Consider the following 24,457-nt stretch of genomic DNA (forward strand, 5'->3'; position numbering starts at 1 on the left):
ATTGATAGTGAGTGATTGATTGAATGATTGCCATTTTATCGGAAGTCACGTCGAGTTTCCTTATACGTTACATTGGTCAGCTAAGAAATTGGTCAGTAACTTTCCAATATCGGGTTTCCTTATACGCTACATTGGTCAGCTAGGAATTTGGTCAGTAACTTTCCAATATCGAGTTTCCCTATACGCTACATTGGTCAGCTAAGAATTTGGTCAGTAACTTTTCAATATCGAGTTTCCTTATACGTTACATTGGTCAGCTAAGAAATTGGTAAGTAACTTTCCAATATCGGGTTTCCTTATACGTTACATTGGTCAGCTAAGAAATTGATCAGTAACTTTTCAATATCGAGTTTTCCTATACGTTACATTGGTCAGCTAAGAAATTGATCAGTAACTTGGTTAAATTGCCTAAGTATTTCGCCTGCGAATGTCCAACAATTAAGCCATAATGAAACTAATAGAAAACACAAAGTCCAGCTAAAAACAATATTTCACTTTATAAAACTATATGAGAACGCAAAACTGCACTAGACAAAATCCTTTAAATTTACAAATGGAATCACACTAATTACAGAAAAATAATGAAAAATACGGCAATCTTTCGGAGTATATTTTGCAATGACTATGAAAGTGATGTTCTTGACCAATAAAATATATACTTATCAAACTTGACTCATTAGCAACAGTTTGCCTATGATTGACTTATTATTCACAAAATAACTTAGAACATACAACAGATTAAAGAGAAATAATTTCTTAATTAAAATGACCGATGCCGATTTGGCAAACACCATTCTTTTGATCGTTTTTTGATGTAGTGCAGATAGTTTTTCACAGGTAATGAAGCTAACATTTAAAGCTACATTAACAATTAAAAATATTGCTTTCAAATAATTGTACTGAACATCGTAATTAAAACCGTGATATATTTCACATATTTTCAACAAACCAGTAAAAAAACAACTCAATTAATTTCATTGAAATGCAATTCCCCCCCCACCCCCCCACCCCCCACCCCAAAAAAAAACACACCAAAAATCCGTCTATTCTTACACTATAATGAGTATATAAAATAAATTTAACATAATATGTCTTGAAAAATCTTAAATATCAAAACTTTTTTTTCATGTGTTTTCCTTCTTTGTCTATATGGTCAGCAATTGGTCAGCAACTCTCTTTTATTTCTATATGGTCAGCTAATCGGTCAGCAGTTTAGTATTGACCTTCTAGATGTTACCGTTGTAAAACCTAAGCCGTAATAATAATTAATCGGTTAAAGAATACCTTGACAAATTTGGGCAAACTCCACTCAGTGGCTACTTCCCTTCGTGATCTGCTACCGTGTCACACGGTCTAGTACGCATAGTACCACAAAGGCCTATTCCAGATAACAGCTTTTCTAGTAAGGCTACTGTATACCAGTAGTAGGCCTGCAGACTTTTATAACCGTTTCGCGTTCTGCAATGCTCATTCTCTCCATATTTAATGTTTTTCATAAATTACAATCCAGGAAGAATGCATTTCCACCATATTCGACCACCACCATGCCGTGCACGAGAAACTCGAACACATAGACTATTTTCGCACCTACCGTTCCACATGGATGATTTTGTACATGGATACGTGTTTCTTTAAGTAAATCGATAGATTGGTGTGTGTACAATACAAAAATAACCAACAATTACCGGTAGATTTATTGATTAAAAATGTCGCATAACATCATATTTGATATGATGGTCAATTAGAAACTCGTCGAAGTGAACATCGTTTAAGCATAGCCGTTGTAACTTGATATCGCATGATAAGCTATGAATATATACAGTATGCTGTTTGCTTTAACAAAGTTCTGAGCAATTGACCCATTTTCCATGGTTGTCGTCCGCTGTGACGTCAGCATTTACATTGTCTTTAAGCTTGGTATGCACATTGGTAATGGTCAGAAGATGACCTCTATTGATTCTTTAGGTCAGGAGGTCACGGTGACTTTTACTAGACATAATGGGTGCTCGAGAAAGGCAACATCTTTGAATCGTGGTATTATATTTTGTGTGCAATCAAAACCTGGGTCAACAATAAAAAATGTTATCAAATCTTTATACGCAGCATGTATATACGAACATTCTTGCGTTCAGTGCAGCTGAAATATTGAAAAATTGCATTTTAAAATATTGTTTGATTAAAATCATATCTAAATTCATTCGCACGCCAGGAATGTCGAGTACTTTAGCCAGATTGAAAATATGCTATAGAAATCTTGATACTGTATATCAAGTCTTTGTTAGGACTTGGCAAAAAAAAAAAAAACTATCCTTTTTACACAAGCTAGGCTGTATCGTACTTCTTTAAAAACGTTTTTCAACAGAAAAAAATCAGGGTTATTAGAGTCTTGATGTCTTAAGTTAGAAATGATATAGAGTGATTAATTATGTTATAAGCGTATATGAAAACATACTTTGGGATTGCATTTGTGGTCAATGGAGTGAAGGTCAATGTCGCTGCTACTAAATTGAATAAGTTTCGGCTGGATAACTATATTGATATATTACATGCGTATTGTGAATGTTTGATGGACTGCCAAATTGTAACATTCACCTAGTAAGAGTAATTGGCCTTGAGTTTTTCAAATTTTTTGGAGGGTAAAAAAGGTCAGATACTCTCAATGTTGTTGTTGTTGTTGTTTTTAAAGGGTTGGGGGTTGAAGGGGTTCATGGCTTATTCAACTTTCATATATTTTTAATTGGAATCTGTTTTTTCAGATACAATTCATGCCTAAGTTAAACAATTAATCTTTGCTTACGCTGCATGTGAAACAAACCAATGCGCGGATGGTATTCAATATGCAACTTAAGTTGATATTATGGTTATACATTTTTCATTCACACTATTGGTCGGTTATTAATAACAAATACTCCGATTAGCTACATCGTTCTTAGATCAAATTAAGATCAATATCGAATACCAGCGCAGACATTGTAAACTCATTCAGAATCAGATGGTATATCAACCCAAAACATATTATTAAATTTGTTGTAGGCACGTATTTGCTAGTTTTTGAAGTACATGAAGTATGAGATCTTAGTTAAAATTGTTTCCACGTATGTTCTCTAGGGTACAGGAGATATCATACTAATACAAAGTCGTACCACGTTTAGAATACAACCCACATTTACAGCCAATGAAATTGCAGATAGGCAATCATTAAGTACTAGACTTAATCATTAAGAATTTCAACTTAAATTGCGGGTGTTAAAAGGTCCGCCCACTGCCACTCACCTGATACACAATCCCTGCGTCAGATATTTTGTTCACAATGTTTTCTAGCCAATGAGGTTATAATCTTAGGTCAATTAGATGACCTGAATTAAAAGGATCCGTTGCTACGCTCACTCCGCCCATTCTTAATCATTAAGATTTTAATTCATGTCATCAATTAATATTTCAAAGTAATTATTCGTGCCTAAACTGTCATATTTGAACTACAGTCAAACTTCACTGAATTGTACAGCAGCATTCGAAGGTGTGTCGCACTTAGCTCTTGTCTTAAAGGTCAAAGTAATGATGCGTGTCTCGATTGTAACTTTAATCAGATTTTGATCAAATTCACAGAATGAAAGCAGCCATGAGCATGGGAAGGTGTGTCAGCCGTCATTACATTCTTGCTGTCACTCTAAAGGTCAATTTAAGATAGCATGCATGGTTACTTTAGGAATTTCATAGTAATAATTCCACGGCTGCCAATCACGTGACATTTGTTGTGATACTAAAGTAGAAAACCTACTTTCTACACAGTCGACGAGAGCCGGTAAGTTTGCATGTTTTTCATCTTTAATCAGTATATTGTGTCAAATTTTAACAGCCATGTTTTAGAGCCCATTTTCCTCGACATGATAGTATCATTTTTCTTACAGTATTCTCCGTAGTTTGCTTCATTACTTTGCAGAAAGTTTTCAATCGAGAGCATGTGCCTCTGATTTATATGGTGAAATTGGCGAACCGATGGGTTTTTCCTTCATTATGTCATCCCTAGGGCAGTTCAAATAATGAATTTTCAAGTAGAATGTCGACACGATATTAAAAAGTGTACAGAAACTCTTATTTTCCAAGTAAGTTCCAAAAAAGAAGAGTAAAATAATAATTGAATATATGATAAAGTAGGCGAACAATAATTAAAGGATAAAGTAGTCTTACTGTTTCATGAACATTTATAAAACTTGTAGATGGGACACGTCTTTTTTCTGTAATGTTGATTATTCAACGCTTTACAACAGGCATGAAAGCTCAACAGAAGTTTTGCTCGTACTGCGGAATAGGTTTCCGGAGCAAGTCAGGGTTGAGTGTCCATAGTAGACGACATCGGAAGGATGCGACGTACCGATATTGTGACAAGTAATTTAATACTGACGCCTCATGTTGACCTTTGTTTTTAATCATATACAGTTAACGATTTTGTCTACATTGTTAAACAATGACATCTGCGTAAAACTAGGGCGTTTGTGTTTTATTTTTCTACTCTTTGTTTCTCATGTATGTAAACATGCTGAAAGATATATCTTTCAGAATCTCGATAAAGCGGCAATGGGAAATGCATTCTGTTACCGGCTAAGGAAAATGAAGCATTGCTATACCCTTTGTCTGTATGACATATTCATTTATCATTGGCATTACAATTACTTAAACACTATTTCATTATCATCTGCGTTTTAACTAAGACACTGTTTATCTCAAAGAAACTACCCGGTATTTTCGTCATCGATTTCTCGAGGTCTAAAAGTGGTCAAAACGAATTGTTCATTTGACAATATTTTGACTTGATGATTTTTTCTCTTCTATCTTAAGTATGTCAATATTAAATGTTCCATAAGTACAACGCCCATGCCGCGACAAAGGAGGTTGCCTGTGCGATATGTGAATCTCGCTTCGTGACAGAGTGGGAGCTGAAAAAAAACATGTCTGTACTACACATGGGAAGCGCCAGCTCAAGTGTGACATTTGTGATCATATGTTTCATGAAAGATGTCACATTCAAGACCATCTAAACTCTCATGTTGGATGAAAGAGCAATATTTACGACAGCGGAAAGGCATAGACCTTTGCACTGGTTATCACGGCACAAGCTTAACTGTAAAATATAACTTGTCCAAGTGCTTCTCTTTAGAGATAATATAGATGGATTTAAGATAAACAGTATTCGATAGATATTTCCTTCTCATACATTAAGTAAAAAAAAAATGCAAATTATATTTTCGACTAATGCCACGCGATAACTATTTTAGGCAATTTACTTGCATTGTTAATATAAAAATATCTCATTTTGCATAGCTTACCTTGTATTTTTCTGTATATAAGGCAATCTATAAGAGAATATTCAGCAAACTCGTATGGTATTACTCCTGCTACTATACACACTTTGCTCCTCATTTCATTACTGGAACTAACTGAATAGATGTTAAAAATTGTACCATGTTTTGCCCTTATGACTGTGTTATTTTTAAATAATGTTGTTTCTTTTGATTTATAAGTGATTGTCACTGTGATTTGTTATGTTGATTTGTTAATCTTGAGATTCCTCTAATTACTGTTAAATAAAACATTTATTTTAATAATAAAAAAAATCAAGCATTGACTTTTTTTCGTTTTGTTAAAGTTGAAGAAGGAAAACATTGGTCGATGGAAATGTAAAAGTAAGTAAAAGATGATGTCGGTTTGTATATGGGATACCTTAACGTTTTTGGTACACATTATTATTTAGGAAAAAACAAAACAAAAGATATACATTATAAAGTTTAATATTTTCATATTTTTTATGAAACAGGTCAATATATGGAAAATAGAACAGACTTGTTCATATATTACATATCAAAGACATATAAAGAAAAATGAACACACAAAGTTTACAATGAAACTGTAAAATACAAATATAAAGTTGTTTTTTTATCAAATTGGAATGACCTATTGTCTCGTTACGTTCAAAGTCTTTAATTTGGGGATTTGACATTTGTTTATCTTTTATTCAACAATTACATGACAAATCGCACATTGTCAGTTGTGAGTTTAATGATAGACATTTCCTCCGAATTTTACTTTGAGCAATAAAAGAGAGTATTAGAAAAAACTTTGGTTCTACAAAAATGTGAAACAATATATTCAATATAAACAAAAATTAAGTGTATTTATTCCTGTATTGTAATTTTAGAAGAAAAACAAAACATTTGAAGGAAAGGGATGACACGTTAAACAGTAAATATGAATTTCACTGTTAACCGACTATTACTTTTCGAGTTCCTTAAAGTTCACGTTATTACAGTTTTTTTAAAAGATTTTAGTTCATTTTGAATGCTTATTTAGGTCAACAATAAAAGCCAACAAATGAGTTCAAAGAAATTCAGTTAACGGACCAATCAAACGATTCTCGACCTTTTCAAGTTATTATGTGTTGTTGTCAAGTCCAATTCTTTCAGTGGTCACGTCTCTCTCTTAAAGTTCCTTTCATAACGGCATTCCTATTCGGTAACATATTTTTATTTGGATAATTCTCAACGTTTTTCGTCATCTTCGAACAAAGCTGCTTTAACTGCTTTGCACCGTTTGTAAGCGGGAGATCCTTTATACAGCTGGGATCTAATTGGCGTTTATTAGCGTTTTGAATGGCGATTAAAGTGGTGTTTATAATTGTTTTGCTTCCCTGTCTCTTTGAATATTTTTCGGGTTTCGGGTTGGTTTTGATGCTGGTTTTTCGCCGTACGTATTTCCGCAAACAAGGATTCTTTCTAAACATATTTTGTAACAGAAAATGCCACTGATAAAACATCTGTAAAAATATTATACTTCTAATCGGCATGGTTTGTAGTTAATCAGGTAAACTTATAGTGTTCACGTTTTATATTCCTAACAGCAAATGGAATTTAAAATTAAATACTTTTTACTTATTCACCATTTAAAGATAGTTTTGGTTCGCATGTTCCTTTTCAGGTATTGATTTATTTTCATCAGTAACTATGTTCAAAACACATTAATGGTAAGCCTACTTTATCCACTAATTTTTGTTCGCTTACTTTATCATTTTTTAATTAGTTATCTTATTCTACTTTTTAGTACTTTCTGAAAAAGAAACCGTTTCTGTACACTTTTTAAATGTCATGTGGGCATTTTACTTCAATGATCATTATCTGAACTGACCTAAGAGTGACACATTGAAGGAAAAACCCATCGGTTCGCCAATTTTACCATATAAAACAGAGGCACATCAGCTAGATTGAAAACTTTCTGCAAAGTAACGAAGCAAACTGCGGAGAATACGGTACGATAAATTGTACTAACATGTCGGGGAAAACGGGCCCTAAAACATGGCCGCTAAAATTTAAGACAATATACTGATTAAAGATGAAAAACACGCAAACTTACCGGCGCTCGTCGACTTTGTAGAAAATAGGTTTTCTACTTTATCACAACAAAGGTCACGTGCTTGGCAGCCGTGAATTCTTGTTTGCTGTAACCTTATCGCTTTCAGCTCTCATCTTGAGGGTCATGGTCAATGTTAAACTTTAACTAAGCCATATAGTAGTGATTCATATATCCGTTGTAACCTTCTTGTCACTTCCAGCTCTCATATTTAAAGTCAATGTCAATGTTAAACTTTAATCAGCCCTAAAGGGTTTAAATATGAATGGTTCATGTCACCGGTGTAACTTTGTCACTATCATTTTGATTTTGATCAAACTTCTCGGAAGCGTGGAGCCGATTATGGCAAATCTGTTGCCCATAGCATTGACATGCTTTCACTACATATAAATTATGTCCTTAGTACCACATATCATTCGTATCCTCACGTCAAAGGTCAAGATCATACCTAGATGGTCACTTACCATGGATTTTATACTAATAATTTAAACTTCACAGAATTGCATGCAACTTAGAAAGATGTGTTATGCATATCATTATAGCTCTCACTGCGATGGACAAGGTCACACCTAATGGTCAATGGGGCCTGATGAGGATTTCATAGTAATATTATATGTCTCTGCAATAATGTCATCACAGAATGAGTGTCAATATATGTTTTGATAAATAAAGTGTTAACTTCAGGTCCATATGTCAGTTACAATAAACTCACCATACATATGGCTGTACTCCGGCAATGTCAAATCGGGCGACATTTGTCACGTGTCTGTGACAGGTCTTGTTTATTTGTCTGTTTTTTTTTTTAACATGGAATATTCTACTGTTTCAAAAGCATGTGCCAACTATCTCATATATATGGTATATCAGAACATGGTACTTCTCTTTTAACTTGTTCCCTTGCGGTGGTTTTTACCTTGAATTAACTGGACAATATTTATAGGGATTCGAAGAGATTTACTTAGTTGCATGATAACCTTGGACATACTAGTGTATGTGGACTTGGTACAATATATTCTTTTGTCACACAATGGTTGTCAAAACCATACTTAATTCATACAATTTGTTCTAGATTGTGACTTCCAGAAGTCATCATTCAACGCATGTAAGATGGTTACAATGGTCTGGTGGTATAGGTGTCATCTGCTTTTTGCCCAAACGAATGTGGATTCAAGTCCAAAATTCTACTCTAGAATTCAAGGACTTAATGTAATATGGTTGTAACTTCATGCTAAAATTGACGTGAAGTATTGCACTTTGTCCGTGAATTTTGACCAAATGTGGTATTCATTAAGCATACTCGCAGATACGATAGTATAGGTGTCTGCCTCACACCAAAAAGGTTCTGAGTTCGAGCCCCACTAAGTTGATATGCATTACTCTTGAATCCATTTCTATTGTTGAGATAGACTCGAGTGATGAATATCATCTTATAACGGTATTCGCGATTAAAATGAACTAAAAAGCTACCAATGAATAAGTACTAGGCCTCAAATGCAACCTTGACACACAATTTAGTGTCTCAGATTTAACGATATGAGCATGTGCGTTTAAAAATAAACGATACAGATAATAAATACCTTTTTTGAAACGCTTTTGTGAAATAGAATGGAATGTCTCACAACCCCTAGATGCACAATTTCCCATGCTCGCAAACATTCTTATGAAGTTTCATGAATGTAGGTGCAATACTTTGAGGGCTACATTTTTCACAATACAGTTCAGACTTTATTTGTAGAAACCAATGGCCTGAACTTTGATTTGAATAGGTGGAAGGTCAGTCAAATTGCAGGTGCACAATTTTCTAGGCTTACCAAGATTCATTTGAAGGTGAAGGAGTGTAGATGCAATACTTTTGGAGGCATATATGTGATACAAAAGATTTAATCAGGGGCCGTAACACTTATTAGACAAAGAAAAATGTCAGTTTGGTTACAGGTACACAATTTACCACAGAGAGCAACATACCTAGAAAGTTGTTGTGTGTACAGTAATTAAAATACTTTGGAGTTAAATACATCACAATCTTTTTCAGACCATTTTTACCAAGGGACATAACTTTTGTTAGACTAGGTGAAATGTCACAAAAATTGCAGGTACCCAATTTTAGCATTCATATCAAGTTTCATATGTGTAGGTGCAATACCTTTGATGCTACATGCGTTAAAAAATCTTATAATGTTAGGTGACGATACGTGACAAGCGCAACAACTTATAATATCTCCATCTTGGGTACAAATAGCGCAACAAACGGTGTTTATAACGTACAATGATTCATTTTTTGATTTTCTATATGAAAAATATTTTTTTATTACAGCAACATACAGTTACATGTGTTTCGTGGAACATTTGAACCCAAAGTTTGTAACAAAAACAGATTGGAACATAACAAATAAACTAGTTTAATATAGAAATGGTTTTAAAGATGATCACATGTATCAGCGAAGTTTTACTTTCAAATGTGTTTTTAAACTTTTTGCTGCTGTTACAATGCATTTCAAAGCTAAACAGTTGATAGTTTAATGGAGAAATTTTATAGAAAACAAAGCAATATCATAAAAAATGAAGAAAAAAACCTGAACGACAAACAGAATGTCTTCAATGAATAAAAAGTTAAATCAACGTACACTTTTCGATCATTATTAAAAGCTTGCAGCCTTAAACATTCAAACACAAACTAACAATTATAAAACATACGAACACAGGAACGTTATTAAGATCATGGATTTAAATCAATATACTACATTTAATAATATATTGGTGGGAGCCATGTGTGAAAAAACAAACTTTGGTACAACATTGGAAAAAGAAAGCATGAAATGGAAAATTTACTTTTCAATTATTATTTCTTTAAACTACAAGTTATTCATAAGGCAAAGTATTAGGCTGTGGACAGAAGCAGGATCATCAACACTTTATTTCAATTTTAAGAGGTTTTGTGCCGTGTGATTTTAAAATCATTCATAAAAACAACAACATGAAAACAGCATGAGAACACACAAGATAATGAATGAATAAAATGATACATCAAAATACCCTTTATAATCATTACATGTAATCATTAACAACTATGCCATTCTTACTAACTTAACTATGAAACATAAAAACACCGGAACATAAAAACACAGGAAAGTAATCGAAGTCATTGATGGCATATCAATAGACAGTTCATTTAATAATAACAACAAGGCTATCATTTAAAGTTATGTATGCTCCCCCAAAACTAGGAAAGAAAATACAGAAAAGAAACCACGAATTTGAAAATATTCCTGTTAAAGTAGATTTTTAAACTACAGGTTATACATACATATGGCAAACAGGTTGGTTTTGGAAAGAAGCAAAATTAACATGGTATATATGGAAGGCAAGATTAAAGCTCTTGTGCTCTTCATTTCCTCTCATAACTTAGTATTAATCTACATTACAAGTTTCATTTAAATGAAATCCCTCCAGTACTTTTGAGTTGAAATTAAGCAGCTTCCTTATTTATTAACTAGAACTCCGCGAGTCAGATGTGTGGCCTGACTTATTACTTACTGTCGACATTATAGCTGTTGGATTGGCATTTTATTAATGTATAGAAAATTGATGTTGCCATTTAAATTTCAAGTGTAGGTGGCGTTTGAACTGAAGGTTAAAACATTACGCCGGAGAAAAAATAACAACGAAAATTAACAAAGGGCAATAACTCTGAAAATAAAGAAGCAAGAGTAACTGTTCTTCGGCTCTGCACTTGCCCTCAATGAGATCTATCCACCTAAAAAGTTGTTTCAGGTTGATACCTCTTATAGTTTACGATATATGCCCCTGAAAAATGTTTAGCTTGAAAAATAACAAAGGGCAATAACTCAAAACATATCATGCAAGAGTTACAGTTATTGTGCACTGCACTTGCCCTCAATAAAGTCTATCTAGCTACATGTATGAAGTTTTAAGTTGATACCTCTTAAATTCTTCAAGATATGCCCCAGACCAAACTTTAAGCATGAACATTAACAAAGATCTATTAATCTAAAACTAAGAAAGCAAAAAATACTGTTATTGTGCACTGCACTTGCCTTCCATGAGATCTATCTACATAATTTTGAAATTTCAATTTAATAACTCTTATATATAGAAGCAAGAGTAACAGTTCTTGTGCTCTAGACTTGCCTTCAATGAGATCTATCTACATATGAAATTTCAAGTTGATACTACTAATAGTTTATGAGATATGCCCCGGACAAGTGAAAACGAGACATGGACGCCAACAAAGGGCAATAACTCTACAAATATGAAAGCAAGAGTTACTGTTCTTGTGCAATGCACTTGCCCTCAATGAGATCTATCTAGCTATTAAGGTTTCAAGTTGATAGCTCTTATATTCTTTAAGATATGCCCCGGACAAAACTTTAAGCATGAACATTAACAAAGGGCAATAACTCTGAAAATATGGAAGCAAGAGTAACAGTTCTTGTGCTCTGCACTTGCCTTCAATGAGATCTATCTACATATGATTGTTTACGAAATATGCCCCAGACAAGTGAAAACGGGACACGACCGCCGCTGACAAAAGTAACACCTTATGTCGCCTTTTCAGGCGACTCAAAAATGACTTAATTGTTTTACGAATGGGGGAGCATTAATTTTTTAATTATAACATGCCAGATAGACTTGGTACAAGCGCTTGGTGCTTGATAACAACAAATAAGCAGCGACTGAAATAAATCTCAGTTCTTCACCAAATTGTAAGCAAAAAGTTTCGTAATGTTTTATTTTAAAGATGCACTCTTACTCCCAAATAAGATGTTCCACAATTAATACAATTGTTCTATTTTTATCAAAAAGGATGAATAACTATTGAAAACAGTGGTTCTTATGAAGGATACCATGTTTAATTTGAAAGAAAGATGCTTAAAACAGTGTAAAAATACCCTATGAGATGATAGTTGATCACTAGATCTTTCAGCACTCACCACTCATTTAATATTTGTCCATTTTCAGCTATTAAATACACAGTTACAATTTGGTTATCTGCAATTGATATTTTCTATAAATGCATTATTTAGTAAGTAGTTAAAGATTTATCACTCAAAAAGTATGTGTGTTATAAGCGTGTGTGTATTGATTTTAAATAGGGGGATCACTTGAAGTGTTAAGTCATCACTGAGTGGCATATTATCTTTCTTACAACCCAATTAAAAACCTTGTTCTGGCGAATGTAAGCACAATATTTTTTTAAGGATTTTTCAACTTAATGAAGAGATCGATCAGGCCCCAATATCACGAAAATACTCAAGTCGAATCTCAATCTCAGTTTCAACTCTTTTTTTCAATTTACAGCATCATACGATTCAAATTTGTAAATGTTTTACCCTTTTTAAAATCGCATTCTCTCATTCATTGTTGATAAAAAAAAAATTGAGAGCAAAAATGGTACTTGATTCCATTTATAATTTTTGAGTTTTACTCAAGTACATTTTGGGCTGTAGAAATATATTCTTTTTAGAATATTGAGTAATCATGTTAATCAACATAATTCATACATGTGAGAATGTGCTTTTAAAAATAGTAAAACATTAGTTATTTTAAATAATGTCATACTGTAATGTGGAAAAAAGAGTTGAGATTGAGATTTGACTTAAGTATTTTCGTAATATTGGGGCCAGAGCTAGCAACCGTTTTGCAATGACGTTGAGTTCAGATGAACATAAAAAAAATATTATGATGAAAAAAGTGGTTCAGTTAATAATATAGAAAACATACATATCGAGGGCTTGTAAAAGCTTTCCATTTAAAGTTACAACTGTGTTACTTCGACTAAGCCCGCGAAATTGAATAAAATGGTTTTATGAACTAATACAGGTTTTTTCTTTTATTTCTTTTTACTTCAATGTAAATTGCTGATAACATATGAAATTTCAATCTGGGAAAAAGTCCATTTATATAGTTATGAAAATCTTTATCACTGTGAATTTTAAGACGATGAAAAATTTCAGGATGCATATCCATTACTTCTATTACATGACTATGGCCGTTTTTCACAAATCTTATCAATTCTTTCCCACTTTCAGCATTATATTTTAAAGGGTTATTGGTATTACCGTGAAAGAAAATGAACTTTTCTACAAGATCTTCACCAATAACTCCCTTTCCCTTCCCCATCCAGCTGTTTTTGCCTATTACTAGATTGAGTCTCGAATTCAAATGAGAAGCCATTGACGTGTGAAGTCTAGAATAAGCTAGTTGTTGAACTATCCTATAGGTACATTGCCCGCAACTGTGATGAAACAAGTCATATTCTTCACCCTGAAGATTAATTTTGAAGCCTGGATTCTGCTTATAAATTTGTATCAAGTCACGTAGTGGCTTGGTATCTTTACCAAACAGAATGAAGTATGCTAGAAATGCAAAGCATTCTGAATATTCATCCTTTTCAATCTTCTCAAATTCCTCTGAAATATATTGAAAATGAGTTTCCCATTTTTTAATGTTCTTCAAGTGTCCCCAGCGATCTATAATTTCCCAACAAATTTCAACAGCTTGCACCAGATCTATCTGACATCTTTTTAACAAAGATTTTATAGAGAAATCCTGGTAAGATTCAGTATCTATATCAGGAATCATCACCACCAACCCACCATCAACATAACTCAGTATTACATTCTTTAAACTAATGTTTTTTATCAATAGTCCTTTTTGATGGACTTTCTTCAGTACTTGAAGGAAAGTAACAATCAAAGAAACAACTATTGTCACATCAACACGAAATCTTTCCATGTATTCATGAACACACATTTCGTGTCCAACCATTGGTGGCCAATTGTGGGTAGTGGGCAGTTGTTCATAAATAGATGTCGTCTGTTTGGAACATTTTGTTGAAGCCTTATGTGCGGACTTTAGGGAAATGTCTGCAGCCCCATCATCATCTGCAAAACATGTAACAAAAGCGCCTTCAAGTTTATGGTTAATCGTATTGTATAAAATAGATAAGAGTCTGCTGCTGAATAGAAATGATGAAACTTTGAAAGGATGTTAAATTAACAATCAAGGTGTGTTTTTTTATAAATAATGCAACTAATTCAGTTAAACAGCGATTTTTTAGGTGACGAGCTACTCATGGTGAACATCTGTGCCAAGTTATTTGAACAAGTTAAAACAAGGACAGGCCAAAATACAAGGACTTTTGAAAAATGACCCTTCATTGTGACCATTACCTTTGACCAGACCTACTGACATGGTTCCTGCATATACTATAAACACTTCTCATAATAAACATTTGTACCAAGTAATGCTATGCATGCTACAGCCTAGACTAGGCAAAATACTAGAACATCTTTATGTTTAAACACTACCTTTGACATACAAACACGGCTACTGCATGAGACACACTGCCATGTCATATCAAACAGTTGCACCCACTGGCTCTGGGCTTGCTCAACTTCTTAATTGTATATAGTAGGACTTGCTGAAGATTTTGAGGCCAAGCATTAATGTAAACAATCGGGTATATCCATTCAGAAGTCTTATGTCAATGACTTGGTTTTAATTAGTTTAAATCATCAAAATAATAAAATAAATATGTTGGCAATGCCCTTAAGAAGAAACATAGAAATAAGGGCATTAAATCTGCTAGGCACAGTCACAAACAACGCCCCCCCCCCCTGCAGCACAAGATGTCATGCTCTTTATGCCATATTTAAAAAAAATCAAGAGCAATCAGACTGCACTTTTTCGGCAAAAATGACATAACTCAACATGAACAACTGCATATACTGCTTAACTTTTCTAATCCAAGTTTCATTCCCGTGGCTAATTCACTCTTTGAAATATGCTTGACACAATACTTTTTAATGTACGGACGGTTTGACAGGCAGACAACCATGTCACCATTCAGTAGAAGGGGAAACATAATTATACCTGACTCTTCACCTTGGTCTTCCCAGTTATCTGGAACTTCAGGCACATTTTGTCCTTGGGTTTCCCCTGTAATGCATAAATTTGAACATGTTTTATATTAGGAATATAGATGGTTGGTTGGTGTTTTAATAAAATTAAATTTGTTCACATGTTCATAATTTGTTGCATCACAGCATTTACCAAATGCCTTTTCAAATTTCGTGTGTGCGCTAATAATTATTTAATATCCTTTACCTAAATTAGTATCTGTATTGTTTGATATGCTTGCATTTATATAGTTTTGTTGGTGTACTAAGGAGTATTGAAAACAACAATATTTTATGTTAATGTAAACATACTTGACGTCTCAAGACAGAGTAAATACTCTGTGCATCTAAAAGGGCAAACATACCTATAAGGACATTAACAGTATATTTAATCATATAAAGTTTATGATACAAAATGTACCTTCAGGTTCCTTAACTACATGTACTGTCCTACTCCTACGACTTGGGACGCTCGTTCTACTTTTACGTTCTCGTTTTGGGTCTGAAATAGTAATAATAATCAATGTAAAATAGAGACAATTTCTAGCAATTAATTAAAGTAGAATTTGGGCATGAAATGCACAATGTAGTAAAGTGGAGACTAATTTTCATTTTAGTGACATAAGCATAATTTAACGAAGCTAATCTATGTATAATCACACATACTTTTAGATAAAATTTAAATCCATTGAAAGATCAATAACATTAGTACTTAATTGAAATCTCGAAAATTATGATTTTGATAAAAAAACTAATTATGACCTTCTCCAGTCTTCAGGGAAATGGGATGTCTCGGCATCTCAGACCCATTGTTTGCCCCCACTTGTTTACAAGTCTCCACATTTTCTGGTCCTTGGGACATATCAGTAGCCACAACTTTTTGAGCAAAGCCTGTTGGATCACTGGGGATAACTGTAGGACTGAACTTGCTGCCCACTTTTTTATCTGTATGCGATGAACCACTCGCACCCGCATCCTTGCCCTAAAACAAACAAGCCTCATCAGTATAAGCAACAAATAATTCGGTAACTGGTAAAAAGATGTTGATCAACAAAATATAACAGAGTCACAGTTTTTACGTTTTGATCAGGGAGGCTGTAAATGACTTGGTAGAGAGGGATGATCGCAACCATATTGTGCTTGAGAAAAGTATGACATTGTGCTTGAGAAAAGTATGACATTTAATAAAATTCCATCCAGTTGTTTTCATAAGAAAAAGTAGCCAAATGCAATTACTTTGTAATTAGCTGAAATGGAGTAATGGGTATTGTACACCGCATTTCCTCTTATTGTGCTTTACAATCTTATGAAGTTTGATTAATTATATCCAATAGTTTTCAACCTATGCACTAAACTGGATAAGAACAAGAGCTGTCACAGAGACAGCGCGCTCGACTATTCTGCCGCTTTTCAATGTAAGGATTGAAACGTTTAGGCGAAACATGTAGGTTCACTGTTAGATAAGATTTCAATGCAATACATGGTGTGTTGAGATATTAACATAAATGTGGTTCCATGCAAAATTTTAACGAGAATTTTTAAGTCTAATAATAAAGGGCCATTATTTGCAAAATACAGTTATCTAACTTGGTTATTCAATTAAGTTGGGTGGTTGATTACCATTGTATAAAGTCTAAATGCAATACATCAAATAGTTGCTGAGATATTATCCTATGTGTGCTAACATGCAAGACCTTAACCAGAATTTCTAAGTCGCATAATAAAGGGGCAAAAATTATATATTATAAAAGATAGAGTTATCTTACTTGATTAAATAAGAAGGTTAAATTGATGGGAGCCTGTGTGTAAAGTTTCAATGCAATACATGATGTATTTGCTGAGGTATTGACTTAAAAGTGGTTACATGCAAAACCTTAACCAGAATTTCTATGTCGAATAAAAAAGGGGTCATTATTTTAATTTAATGCAAACTGGAGTTATCTTACTTGGATATTTAAGTAGATTGGATGGTTGAGTACCATTGCATAAAGTCCCAATGCAATCTATCAAGTAATTGCTGAGATATTAACCTATGTGTGCTTACATGCAAAACCTTAACCATAATGTCTAAGTCAAATAATAAAGGCCCATAATTTGCATTATATTCAAAAAAGTGTTATCTGGGAATATATATCTAATGTTTCAATGCAATACAAAAAATACATGATATATTTGCTGAGATATTGACTTAAATGTGGTTACATGCAAAACCTTAACCAGAATTTCTAAGTTGAATAATAAAGGGAATTATTTTGCATTTAATGCAAACTAGAGTTATCTAACTTGGTTAATTAAGTAGGTTGTATGGTTGACTACCATTGTATAAAGTCTCAATGCAATACCTCAAGTAGTTGCTGAGATATTAACATATGTGTGCTTACACGCAAAACCTTAACCAGATTTCTAAGTCAAATAATAAAGGGCAATTATTATTATTAAATGCAAACTAGAGTTATCTAACTTGGTTAATTTAGTAGGTTGGATGGTTGAGTACCATTGTATCAAGTATCAATGCAATACCTCAAGTAGTTGCTGAGATATTAACCTATGTGTGCTTACACGCAAAACCTTAACCAGAATTTCTAAGTCGAATAATAAAGGCCTATTATTTGCATTATATTCAAATAATAATAATAATATCTAACTTCATTAATTTAGTGTGTAAGATAGTTGGGAATACATATCCAAAGTTTCAATGCAATAACTCATGTATTTACTGAGATAATGATTTAAAGGTGCTTACATGCAAAACCTTAACCAAGGTGTGACGCCAACGCCAATGCCAGGGTGAGTAGTATAGCTCTCCTTATTCTTCGAATAGGCGAGCTAAAAACTGGAAGAGACCGAAAAAATGACCGACTGACTGACCACAAGGTGACTCCTATATACTCTCTCAAACTTTGTTTGTCAGGGTTATTATCATGTACACATTTATACGAACACTATATAAATCCAACAGCATTTAAAGAATTCCCTCAAAAGGTTAAACAGTAATCTTAACAGAATAATTTAATTAAATTTAGGATTTTAAAAATGTTCTAGCACTGGTGAAACATTTATAAGGTATTTTGTCTTTTTATTTTACCCATAGCCCAATGATCAGAGATGTTTGCTCTTATATTCCAAAACTACAAACAAGAGCTCTCTCAAAGACAACGCACTCAACTATTCTGCTTCTTTTCAGTTAAGAATTGAAAAGTTTTAGTGAAACATGCATGGATCACTGTAAAATTAGATTGAATGCAGAACCTTAACCAGAATTACTAATTTCAGGCTGTCCAGCACTTTTTGGCAAGAAATAAGGGCTAATTTCTGGGATAAAAAAAAGAAGAATTTTTAGGGCTAATTTAGGGCTAAAATTATAAATTTAAGGGCTAAATATGGTGGTTGTAAACATCATAATGGACTTACCTCTGCGAATTTAATAAGAAATAAACTCACATACTACAGGAATGAAATACACCAGGGTTCCATTGTCTCATCTGTTAATTGGCTCTAACCTTTATGATTAAATCTCTGCCACAACATGCACAAGGTCACAACCAATAAACAAGCCTGACATGGATCCACTGGTCATCTGCCATTCATTGTATTAAATATACTCTGAATAAGAACTGTAAACTACATTAGACACATTAAAATGAAATAGTGAGAGTATTAGTTTATATTTTCAAAACTGTAAGGTAATCAGAAAAGAAAAATGAAAAAAGTATGAAATGGCATAAAAAATAAGGGCTTTTTTAGGAATTCCCTTTGAATTTTGAGTTTTATCAGGAAATTTAGCAAAACTGAATTTTAGGAATTAATGACTTAAAAGTGGTAACATGCAAAACCTTAACTAGAATTTCTATGTCAACAAAGGGGCCATTATATGAATTTAATGCAAACTAGAGTTATCTTACTTGGTTAATTAAGTAGGTTGGGTGGTTGAGTACCATTGTATCAAGTCTCAGTGCAATACCTCAAGTAGTATGAGATATTAATACAATATGCTGAGATATTAACCTAAGTGTGCTTGCATGCAAAACCTTAACCAAGGCGTGACGCCGATGCCATCGCCGACTCTTGGGTGAGTAGTATAGCTCTCCATATTCTTCGAAAAGTTGTGCTAAAAATGTGCCTTTCAAAAGAAATTAAAAGAAAAGTTAAAAAGAAAAACAACAACAAGGGCAATAATTTGTACTTAGGGCTAAAATGGAGTTATGTTCCTTGTTGTCAGATGGTTGTTAATTCTGCGAAGTATTAAGTGCAATGAATGAAGGGTATAGAAGATTTTTATTAAAATCCCTACTTGTCCTAAAACTTTAACCTGCCCTGAACAACTGTGTGAAATATTAAGTCAATTGAATGACTAAAACTTTAACCGGACGCGATGCTGACGCTGGGGCGAGTAGTACAGCCCTCCTTTTATTCTTCGAATAGTCGAGCTTAAAGTATCTTAATATATGAAAAGATCTATAATATCTATGAAAACCATTTCTTACCTTGGATTTGAGTTGTTCCTTCAGTTTCTTTGACATCTCACTGGAGATGTCAGCCACGGCAGTAGTCGTCTTTTTCCTCTCGTCTATGACTTCACGCTGAAATATAAGATAAATGTTTATTATATGCGTGTTTATAGTGATGAATCAGTGAAATATATCTTGATAGTTTCACTGTTTTAAGCAGTGAAAATATCAGTTTGACACTGTTCACTGTTTTCGATTATGAGGAACTACTTTTTTACCCTGTTTGGGCACCTTTTAAAGTATATGCAAATATTTCCCTTGGTTTACAACATGTTAAATTACTTGTGAAAATATATTTTCTATTGCCCACTCATGAAATAAAATTTGATCTTCAACCAAAACCAACAACTATCCTCTATGTAATTATAACTATTTTTAAACTTCTTGTTAAATGCCGAGTTATGTTCCACTTCATTTACAATGAGTGAGAAACAAGATATTACAACAAGTTAATATGACTGTTTGTTTAACTTAACAATGAGATTAACAACATCGTTGTTAACTTTTAAATGTCAAATATTTGATAATGTGCTCATATATTTAAAAAAAAGTATAGCTGAACAGTTGTCTCAAATCTTGAAAGGAAAACAGCAGATCACAAGTAAACCAAGAAAAAATCAAAGCAATATAGATTTTAAAGTAAACAACAATGATATTGACAGAAAGGAGTGAAAACAGCGCAATATTACTGTTGTTATATATTTTATTCTTTCTAATTCTTGAAGAAATAGCTGACGGATTGTTACTGTAACTGTAACAATGTTTTACACCAAAAATATGAAAATAAGGAAGAAAAAGATCCAGATAATAAAGGCAAATGAAATATTTTGATGAAACATAGATGTTTTATTAAATATTCATTGTAAACAATTCAAGAATTTTAATTTTAGTTGAAAATTTACTAAAAACCTTAACAAATATGGTCCTAGGGCTGTCATTAAAAAAATTGAGGCCGATATAAGGCCACATTTCAAAAGCTAAGGAGTATATCTTTCCCTCCAGATTATGGTAAAATTCCCCTACATAATTCTAAACATTTTTACTCTGTTACTAAATAATTGCGGGTCAAATGGAAACAAGAGATGTTTGTCAAACATTATGCCCCCCCCCCCCTGAGGGCCATGTTGTCAAGAGTATATGGACAATTGAATGAAATATGCATGGACCGAAATGACAGCTGATTTGTCACTGACATTGGATGCCGTTGAGGCAGTTTTAAGATTACAGTCAAACCTGTATTAAGTGGCCACCCTTGGGAAATGATCAAAGTGGCTGCTTAAGACAGGTGGCCACTTAATCCAGGTTCGACATTTCCGCCACTTTAGCTTTATTCAGAGATGGAGTATGTATCTTAACCACCACCTCACACCACAATCATTAACATCTATATCAATATTATTGAAAAAGGTTGAATACAAATACATTTGTATAGATAAAATAACTTTATTTCAAATTTATAAATAAAATACATTAGATAAATGTTGATACAAGGCATAAACAAAACACACCACAGATCCGTCTACACATTTACACAACTACATGTGCATACACATTTCCTGTAATTTTCCTCTGTCTATTTGCGTTTGGATTTCCATTGTTTTCATATTCCTCCTCAATTTCACGCTTACGCTTAAGTAAGAAATTGATTTGAGTCCGTCCACAGTTAAATTCCTTGGCAACACTTCTTGCACTACGGCCGTTTTCTAATAACTTTATACACTTGACACGTTCTTTTAGAATCAAAACACTTTCGATTAGTCTTTTTTCAGCCATAATCAGTTAAAAAAATATCTAGAACAATGCATTGTAAATATCCGTTCGTAGAAATATAAATCCATGCACTTTGAAAAATAATATTGAAGTGAATAAAAATCGTAACTCGTTTCACGCTGTCGAATATAAATGCAAACTGTGAATTCATAATAACCGGTGTTAGAGTCGGTATTTAATAATTAACTGCTTAATTATTTAATTATCGTAATAATTGTGCCATTAATTGTGTCAATTCTGATCAAAACATTCGCCGACATGTAATAAACATGATTTCTCGATGAGTAAACACGCAAACAATCGTGTGATGCAATATTCATTTTCATTGGACGGAGATACCCGAGGCCGTCGTTATTTTCCGTAAATTTCTATACGCAATGTGTATTGGAAAAAATTGTAAGCGGAAGTGTCAGTGATAAGGGATTAGTGGCCGCTAATTAGTGATTATATGGCTTCATGGGGACAAAAATTAGTGGACGTGGCTGCGTTAGACAGTTGGCCGCTTAATGCACGTACATTATATAGTAAAAACGTACGGGGGGGATTTGGAGTGGCCCGTTAAGGCGTGTACCATTTAAAGCAGGTGACAGTTCAGCCAGGTTTGACTGTATGACCATTCAAAGTTTGAGGATAGTGTGTTATGAACATGACCTTTGACTCTATGACCTCAAAATCCATAGGAGTTATCAGCTGGTCACCAAAAATCTAAATGTCAAGTTTGAGGGCCATGGGTGCAGGCATTGACAAGTTATCACACAGACAAGCTTTTTTCGTTCAAGGTCACTGCTACCTTGACCTTTGACCCGATGACCCCTAAAATCATAAGGGGTCATCTACAGGTCAGACACAACACCAAGTCAAGTTTGAGGGCCATGGGTGCAGGCATTGTCGAATAATCACTTGATACATTTTCGCATTCAAGGTCACTGTGAACTTGACCTTTGACCCAATGACTCCTAAAATCAATAAGTGTCATCTCCTTGTCAGGCCCAACTTCCATGTCAAGTTTGATGATCAAAGGTTCAGGCATTGTTGAGATATCACTGGGAGAAGATTTGTTAACTTTTTTTGTGTTAAAGGTTACTGTGACCTTGACCTTGGCCCGATGACCCCCAAAGTCAAGAGGGGTAATCTACTGGTCAGGCCCAACCTTGATGTCAAGTTTGATGACAATAGGTCCAGGAATTGTCAAGTTTGCTTTCAAGGTCACTGTGACCTTAACCCCTAAAATCAATAGGGGTCATCTACTGGTCAGGCCTAACCTCAAAGTCAAGTTTAGGGCCATGGGTGCAGGCATTGTTGAGTTATCACTCAGACAACATTTTATCGTTCAAAATCACTGTGACCTTTGGCCCAATGACCCCTAAAATCAATAGGGGCCATCTACTGATCAGGCCCAACCTCCGAGTCAAGTTTGAGGGCCATGGGTGCAGGCATTGGTGAGTTATAACTCGGACAACCTTTTACCATTCAACGTCATTGTGACCTTGACCTATGGCCCGATGACCCCCAAAACAAAAAAGGTCATCTACTGGTCAGGCCCAACCTCCAAGTCAAGTTTATGGGCGATAGGTGCAGGCATTGTCAAGTTATCACTCGGACAACCTTTTAACATTCAAGGTCACTGTGACCTTGACCTTTGGCCTGATGACACCCAAAAACAAAAGGGGTCATTTAATGGTCAGGCCCAACCTCCAAGTCAAGTTTGAAGGCCAAAGATGCAGGCATTAATGAGTTATCACACGGATAACCTTTTACCATTCAAGGTCACTGTGACCTTAAACTTTGGCCCAATGACCCCTAAAAACAATAGGGGTCATTTACTGGTCAGGCCCAACCTCCAAGTCAAGTTTGAAGGCCATGGGTACAGGCATTGTCGAGTTATCACTCGGACAACCTTTTACCATTCAAGGTACATGTGACCTTGACCTTTGGCCCAATGACCCCAAAAACAATAGGTGTCATCTACTGGTCAGGCCCAACCTCCAAGTCAAGTTTGAGGGCCATGGGTGCAGGCATTGTTGAGTTATCACTCAAACAACAACCTTTTACCATTCAAGGTCACTGTGACCTTGACCTTTTAGCCGATGAGTCCAAAAAACAATAAGGGTCAGCTACTGGTCAGGCCCAACCTCCAAGTCAAGTTTGAGGGCCATGGGTGCAGGCATTGTTGAGTTATGACATGGAAAACTTTTTACCATTCAAGGTTACTGTGACCTTGACCTTTGGCCCGATGACCCCCAAATATAAAAGGCATCTACTGGTCAGGCCCAACCTCCAATTCTATAATGAGGGCCATGGGTGCAGGCATTGTTGAGTTATCACTCATACAACCTTTTACCATTCAAGGTCACTGTGACCTTGACCCATGACCCGATGAGCCCCAAAACCAATAGGGGTCAGCTACTGGTCAGGCCCAACCTCCAAGTTAAGTTTGAGGGCCATGGTTGCAGGCATTGTCGAGTTATCACTCGGACAACCTTTTACCATTCAAGGTCACTGTGACCTTTTGCATAATGACCCCCCAAAACAATAGGGGTCATATACTGGTCAGGCCCAACTTCCATATCAAGTTTGATGACCATAGGTCTAGGCATTGTTGAGTTATCACTCAGACAAGCTTTAAAATTATTTTACCATTAATGGTAACTGTGACCTTGACCTTTGACCCGATGAGCCCTAAAATCATAAAGGGTCATCTACCGGTCAGGCCCAACCTTCACGTCAAGTTTGATGACCATAAATCCAGGAATTGTTGAGTTTTCACTCGGACAAGCTTTGGTCTACCGACGGACCGACATACTGACATGCCTGTTCAAAGCATTATATACCCCTCTTCTTTGAAGGGGGTTATAATTA

This window comes from Mya arenaria, chromosome 5 (genome assembly GCF_026914265.1).
Source record: "Mya arenaria isolate MELC-2E11 chromosome 5, ASM2691426v1".
Lineage (NCBI taxonomy): Eukaryota > Metazoa > Mollusca > Bivalvia > Myida > Myidae > Mya > Mya arenaria.